Source organism: Arachis ipaensis, chromosome B8 (assembly GCF_059453495.1).
Source record: "Arachis ipaensis isolate K30076 ecotype BB chromosome B8, ASM5945349v1, whole genome shotgun sequence".
Taxonomy (NCBI): Eukaryota; Viridiplantae; Streptophyta; class Magnoliopsida; order Fabales; family Fabaceae; genus Arachis; species Arachis ipaensis.
This window is the reverse complement of record NC_142443.1, coordinates 91249204-91257326: the sequence shown is the minus strand read 5'-3', so window position 1 is coordinate 91257326 and position 8123 is coordinate 91249204. Positions and strand designations below refer to the sequence as shown.

Below are 8123 nucleotides of genomic sequence, written 5' to 3'. Positions count from 1 at the left end.
GTGTCTCGATGGATTAATGCAATTACTACTGTTTTCTATTCAATCACGCTTGTTTCTATTCTAAGATATTCATTCGCACTTTGATGACCGGAATTCACACGCCATTCAAAATTGGTGAATTAGTCCTTTTGGCAAGCACACCAAAATTATCGTCAAGTAATAACCCACAGTGGAGTGGGATCGTATCCACAGAGATCGGCAAATTCGAGTAGTTTTAATCAATTGATGAATTAGTCAAGCGGATCAATAGGATTGTAGAGTGCAGAATTGTAAATGACATAAATGTAAATAACTAGAATATAAAGAAAAGCAATAAAGTGCAGAAATATAAATGGCAGAAAGTAAAGTGCAGAATCATAAATGACTTGAATGTAAATGGGAATGGGGAATTGCTGAATGTAAAATTAAGCTATAAAGAAATGGATAGATAAGAATGGGGAAATTCATTGAGATTGGGAGATATTGTCTCTTTGGATCAAGTCTAGCTTATATCCTCTTCAATCATGCAACTCATTGACCTCTTGGCAATCATGATTGATTGAGCCATAATCCCTTGGTGACTCAATCTCTCAGATCTTGATCAATAGCCAATTTCTCGGTCTAATTGCTCATGAAGAGAGATATGCTTGGTCCCTGATTATACCACACACCATCATAGGTCCAAGTAGAGGGAGGATAATATGTCACATATCCAAACACCAAAACCCAAATTCTACTCTAGTGTGAGAAGGGATTTCAAGCATGGTTTCATGTTTCCTTTCCCAAGGTTCCCATGAAACCCAATTGCATTCAATCTCTTTCCCAAGATAATTGAACACTAAGCATTAAGAACGAAATTTCTTCTAAAAAATCAAAGAGAAGATGAAGAGAAGAAGTATTTCACTATCATTCATCCATCAAGTACAACAGAGCTCCCTCTCTCAATGAGAGGGAAGTTAGCTACTCATAGCTCAAAAGGTACTCAAAGGTGAAGTGTAAAAGTGGATCTAAAACTGACTGCTTAACCACCTTCTTTAGTACTCTTTGGGGGTATTTATACTACTCCTAGTAAAATAAAAGAATTACAAAAGTGAAAAAAGAAAATTACATTTTGGAGGGAAAAGAAAACACTCAATAAGCATGACTTCTGGTGCAAGAAATTGTGATCTCAGGCAACGGCGCCAAAAACTCTGTACGCACGTCTTAATAAATCGTTTTTCATTCACAACTTCGATACAACTAACCAGCAAGTGCACTGGGTCGTCCAAGTAATAAACCTTACGTGAGTAAGGGTCGATCCCACGGAGATTGTCGGCTTGAAGCAAGCTATGGTCACCTTGTAAATCTCAGTCAGGCGGATATCAAATAGTTATGGAGTTTTCGAATATTAATAATAAATAGAAAATAAGGATAGAAATACTTATGTATATCATTGGTGAGAATTTCAGATAAGTGTATAGAGATGCTTTCATTCCTCTGAACCTCTGCTTTCTTGCTGTCTTCATCCAATCAGTCTTACTCCTTTCCATGGCTGGCTTTATGTAAGGACATCACCGTTGTCAATGGCTACTTTTTATCCTCTCTGGAAAATAGTCCGATGCACTGTCACTGCATGGCTAATCGTCTGGAGTCATCACCCTTGTCAATGGCTGCATCCCATCCTCTTGTGAAAATGGTCCAAATGCTCTGTCATAGCACGGCTAATCATCTGAGGTTCTCGATCATACTGGAATAGGATTCACCCTCCTTTTGCGTCTGTCACTACGCCCAGCACTCGCGAGTTTGAAGTTCGTCACAGTCATTCAATCCCAGAGTCCTACTCGGAATACCACAAACAAGGTTTAGACTTTCTGGACTCTCATGAATGCCGCCATCAATCTAGCTTATACCACGAAGATTCTGATTAAGAGATCCAAGAGATACTCATTCAATCTAACGTAGAACGGAAGTGGTTGTCAGGCACGCGTTCATAGGGAATGATGATGATTGTCACGTTCATCACATTCAGGTTGAAGTGCGAATAAATATCTTAGAAGCGGAATAAGTTGAATTGAATAGAAAAACAGTAGTACTTTGCATTAATCTTTGAGGAACAGCAGAGCTCCACACCTTAATCTATGGAGTGTAGAAACTCTACCGTATGAAAATACATAAGTGATAATGGTTCAGGCATGGCCGAATGGCCAGCCCCCATGAAAGTCTAAGATAGCATAAAACTGATCAAAGATGTCTAATACAATAGTAAAAAGTCCTATTTATAATAAACTAGTTACTAGGATTTACAGAAGTAAGTAATTGATGTATAAATCCACTTCCGAGGCCCACTTGGTGTGTGCTTGGGCTGAGCTTGAATGTTACACGTGTAGAGGTCAATCTTGGAGTTGAACGCCTGTTTGTAACGTATTTCTGGCATTCAACTCTGGCTTGTGACGTGTTTCTGGCGTTGAACTCCAGACAGCAGTGTAGAACTGGCGTTCAACGCCCTTTTACATCATCTAAACTCGGCCAAAGTATGGACTATTATATATTGCTGGAAATCCCTGGATGTCTACTTTCCAACGCAATTGGAAGGGCGCCATTTTGAGTTTTGTAGCTCCAGAAAATCCACTTTGAGTGCAGGAAGGTCAGAATCCAACAGCATCAGCAGTCCTTCTTCAACCTCTGAATCTGATTTTTGCTCAAGTCCCTCAATTTCAGCCAGAAAATACCTGAAATCACAGAAAAACACACAAACTCATAGTAAAGTCCAGAAATGTGAATTTAACATAAAAACTAATGAAAACATCCCTAAAAGTAACTAGATTCTACTAAAAACATACTAAAAACAATGCCAAAAAGCGTATAAATTATCCGCTCATCACAACACCAAACTTAAATTGTTGCTTGTCCCCAAGCAACCGAAAATCAAATAGGATAAAAAAAAGAGAATATACTATAAATTCCAAACTATCAATGAAACATAGCTCCAATCAGATGAGCGGGACTTGTAGCTTTTTGCCTCTTGAATAGTTTTGGCATCTCACTTTATCCATTGAGGTTCAGAATGATTGCCATCTATAGGAACTCAGAGTTCAGATAGTGTTATTGATTCTCCTAGTTCAGTATGATGACTCTTGAACACAGCTATTTTATGAGTCTTGGCCGTGGCCCTAAGCACTTTGTTTTCCAGTATTACCACCGGATACATAAATGCCACAGACACATAATTGGGTGAACCTTTTCAGATTGTGACTCAGCTTTGCTAAAGTCCCCAATTAGAGGTGTCCAGGGTTCTTAAGCACACTTTGTTTTTGCTTTGGACCTTGACTTTAACCGCTCAATCTCAAGTTTTCACTTGACACCTTCACGCTACAAGCACATGGTTAGGGATAGCTTGGTTTAGCCGCTTAGGCCAGGATTTTATTCCTTTAGGCCCTCCTATCCATTGATGCTCAAAGCCTTGGGATCCTTTTTATTTACCCTTGCCTTTTGGTTTTAAGGGTTATTGGCTTTTTGCTCTTGCCTCTTGGTTTTAAGAGCTTTTGGCTTTTTCTGCTTGCTTTTTTTTTATTTTTTTTTCGCCTATATTTTTTTTTTTTTGCAAGCTTTGTCCTTTGCTGCTTTTTCTTGCTTCAAGAGTCATTTTTATGATTTTTCAGATTATCAAAAAACATGTCTCCTTATCATCACTCTTTCAAGAGCCAACATATTTAACATTCTTAAACAACAACTTCAAAAGACATATGCACTGTTCAAGCATTCATTCAGAAAACAAGAAGCATTGTCACCACATCAATATAATTAAACTAAGTTCAAGGATAAATTCTAAACTCATGTACTTCTTGTTCTTTTGAATTAAAACAGTTTTCATTTAAGAGAGGTGATGGACTCATAGGACATTCATAACTTTAAGACAAAGTTACTAAATACTAATGATCATGTAATAAAGACACAAACATGGATAAGCACTTAACATAGAGAAAACGAAAAACAGAAAATAAGAACAAGGAATGAATCCACCTTAGTGATGGTGGCGTTTCCTTCTTGAGGAACCAATGATGTCCTTGAGCTCTTCTATGTCTCTTCCTTGTCTTTGTTGCTCTTCCCTCATTGCTTTTTGATATTCTCTTATTTCATGAAGGATGATGGAGTGCTCTTGATGTTCCACCCTTAATTGTCCCATGTTGGAACTTAATTCTTCTAGGGAGGTGTTGATTTGCTCCCAATAGTTTTGTGGAGGAAAATGCATTTGAGGCATCTCCGGGATCTCACGGTGATGAGCTTCATGCATCTCTTGAGATCCATGAATGGGCTCTCTTGCTTGCTCCATCCTTTTCTTAGTGATGGGCTTCTCTTCCTTAATGGGAATGTCTCCTTCTATGAAAGCTCCAGCTGAGTAACATAGATAGCAAATAAGATGAGGAAAAGCTAGCCTTGCCCCAGGAGAGGGCTTTTCAGCTATTTTGTAGAGTTCAAGGGAGATGACTTCATGAACTTCTACTTCCTCTCCAATCATGATGCTATGAATCATGATGGCCCGATCCACAGTAACTTCAGATCGGTTGCTAGTGGGGATGATGGAGCGTTGGATGAATTCCAACCATCCTCTAGCCACAGGCTTGAGGTCCAGTCTTCTTAATTGAACCGGCTTGTCTTTGGAGTCAATCTTCCATTGAGCTCCTTCCACATATATGTCCATAAGGACTTGGTCCAACCTTTGATTAAAGTTGACCCTTCTAGTGTAGGGGCGTGCATCTCCTTGCATCATAGGCAAGTTAAATGCCAACCTCACATTTTCCGGACTAAAATCTAAGTATTTCCCCCGAACCATTGTAATATAATTCTTTGGGTTTGGGTTCTTACTTTGATCATGGTTCCTAGTGATCCATGCATTGGCATAGAACTCTTGAACCATTAGGATGCCGACTTGTTGGATGGGGTTTGTTAGAACTTCCCAACCTCTTCTTTGGATTTCATGTCAGATCTCCGGATACTCATTCTTCTTGAGCTTGAAAGGGACCTCGGGGATCACCTTCTTCTTGACCACAACATCATAGAAGTGGTCTTGATGAGCTTTGGAGATGAATCTTTCCATCTCCCATGACTCGAAGGTGGAAGCTTTTGTCTTCCCTTTCCCTTTTCTAGAGGATTCTCCGGTCTTGGGTACCATCAATGGTAATGGAAAAACAAAAAGCTTATATTTTTACCACACCAAACTTAGAATATTGCTCGCCCTCGAGGAAGAGAAGAAAGAATAGATGAAGAAGAAGAAGAAAATATGGAGGAGAGGGGGGAGGGGTGTATTCGGCCAAGAAGGGGAAGAGAGGGTTGTGTTGTGTGAAAATGAAGAAGAATGGAGGGCTTTATATAGGGAAGGGAGGGGGGTAAGGTTCGGCCATAAGGGTGGATTTTGGGTGGAAAATTGATTTTGAATTTTGAAGGTAGGTGGGGTGTATGAGGTAGGTTTATGGGGAAGAGTGGATGGATGTGAGTGGTGAAGTGGTTATAGGGAAGAGAGATTGAGGTGATTGGTGAAGAGTTTTGGGGAAGAGTGTTTATGGGATTATGTGAAAGAGGGGTAAGAAGAAGTGAGTGGAGGTAGGTGGGGATCCTATGGGGTCCACAGATCCTGAGGTAATCCTGTGGGGTCCATAGATCCTGAGGTGTTTAAGGATTTACAACCTTGCACCAAATTAGGCATGCAAAATGCCCTTGCACACAACTCTGGGCTTTCAGCGCCAGATTGGTGCTTGTTCTGGGCGTTGAACGCCCATTTGTTGCCCATTTATGGCGTTGAACACCAGAACCATGCTTGTTCTGGGCGTTCAGCGTCAGCTTTTCTCCAGGGTCCAATTCTGGCGTTCAAACGCCTAGATGCTGCCCATTTTGGGCGTTCAGCGCCAGAACCATGCTCTATTCTGGCGTTGAACGCCAGCCAGATGCTTCTTACTGGCGTTTAAACGCCAGTAAGGTCTTCCTCCAGGGTGTGATTTTTCTTCTGCTGTTTTTTATTCCGTTTTCAATTTTTATATTTATTTTGTGACTCCACATGATCATGAACCTAATAAAACATGAAAGAACAAGAAAAATAAAATTAGATAAAAAAAAAATTGGGTTGCCTCCCAACAAGCGCTTCTTTAATGTCAATAGCTTGACAGTGGGCTCTCATGGAGCCTCACAGATGTTCAGAGCATTATTGAGACTTCCCAACACCAAACTTAGAGTTTGGATATGGGAGTTCAACACCAAACTTAGAGTTTGGTTGTGGCCTCCCAACACCAAACTTAGAGTTTGACTATGGGGGCTCTGGTTGACTCTGTTTTGAGAGAAGCTTACTGTGTCTCTTTTCCATGTTTACAGAAGGGTAACCTTGAGTTGTAAACACAAGGGAGTCCTCATTCAATTGAAGGACTAATTCACCTCTGTCAACATCAATCACAGCTCTTGCTGTGGCTAGGAAAGGTCTTCCAAGGATGATGGATTCATCCTCATCCTTCCCAGTATCAAGGATTATGAAATCAGCAGGGATGTAAAGGCCTTCAACCTTTACTAACACGTCCTCTACTTGTCCATAAGCCTGTTTTCTTGAATTGTCTGCCATCTCTAATGAGATTTTAGTAGCTTGCACCCCAAAGATTCCCAGTTTCTCTATTACAGAGAGGGGCATGAGGTTTATCCCTGAACCAAGGTTACACAGAGCCTTTTCAAAGATCATGTTGCCTATGGTACAAGGTATTACGAACTTTCCAGCATCCTGTTTCTTCTGAGGCAATGTCAGTTGATCCAGATCACTTAGTTCATTGGTGAACAAGGGAGGTTCATCTTCCCAAGTCTCAATACCAAATAATTTGGCATTCAGCTTCATGATTGCACCAAGGTACTTGGTAACTTGCTCTTCAGTAACATCCTCATTCTCTTCAGAAGATGAATACTCGTCAGAGCTCATGAAGGGCATAAGGAGGTTCAATGGAATCTCTATGGTCTCTAGATGAGTCTCAGATTCCTTTGGTTCCTCAAAGGGAAACTCCTTATTGATCACTGGACGTCCCAGGAGGTCTTCTTCATTGGGATTTACGTCCTCCCCTTCCTCTCCAGGTTCGGCCGTGTTGACTATGTCAGTGGCCTTGCACTCTCCTTTTGGATTTTCTTCTGTATTTCTTGGGAGAGTACTAGGAGGGATTTCAGTGATCCTTTTACTCAGCTGGCCCACTTGTGCCTCCAAATTTCTAATGGAGGACCTTGTTTCATTCATGAAATTTACAGTGGCCTTAGATAGATCAGAGACTAAGTTTGCTAAATTAGAGGTATTTTGTTCAGAGTTCTCTGTCTGTTGCTAAGTGGATAATGGAAATGGTTTACTATTGTTAAACCTATTTCTTCCACCATTATTAAAGCCTTGTTGAGGATTTTGTTGATCCTTCCATGAGAGATTTGGGTAATTTCTCCATGAGGGGTTATAGGTGTTTCCATAAGGTTCACCCATGTAATTCACCTCTGCTATTGTAGGGTTTTCAGGATCATAAGCTTCTTCTTCAGAAGATGCCTCTTGAGTACTGTTGGATGCAGCTTGCATTCCATTCAGACTCTGAGAAATCATATTGACTTGCTGAGTCAATATTTTATGCTGAGCCAATATGGCATTCAGAGTATCAATTTCAAGAACTCCCTTCTTCATAGGCGTCCCATTACTCACAGGATTCCTCTCAGAAGTGTACATGAACTGGTTATTAGCAACCATGTCAATGAGTTCTAGAGCTTCTACAGGCATTTTCTTTAAGTGAATGGATCCACTTGCAGAGGTATCCAATGACATTTTAGCTAATTCAGATAGACCATCATAAAATATGTCCAGGATGGTCCATTCTGAAAGCATGTCAGAAGGACACTTTTTGGTCAGTTCTTTGTATCTCTCCCAAGCTTCATAGAGGGATTCACCTTCTTTCTATCTGAAGGACTGAACATCCACTCTAAGCTTACTCAGCTTTTGAGGAGGAAAGAACTTGGCTAAGAAAGCCTTGACCAGCTTATCCCAAGAGTTCAGGCTATCCTTAGGTTGAGAGTCCAACCATATTCTAGCTCTGTCTCTCACAGCAAAAGAGAAAAGCACGAGCTTGTAGACTTCAGGATCTACTCCATTAGTCTTAACAGTATCACAGATCTGCAAG

General features: G+C 40.5%; 1 non-coding gene across 1 annotated transcript; it reads left to right on the top strand.

Moving 5' to 3' along the window:
• The first annotated feature begins 7825 nt into the window (after window positions 1-7825).
• Window positions 7826-7933, top strand: LOC148548809 (small nucleolar RNA R71). The gene has a single exon (XR_015897574.1). It is a non-coding gene; the product is annotated as a small nucleolar RNA R71 (small nucleolar RNA).
• The last annotated feature ends 190 nt before the right edge of the window (window positions 7934-8123 follow it).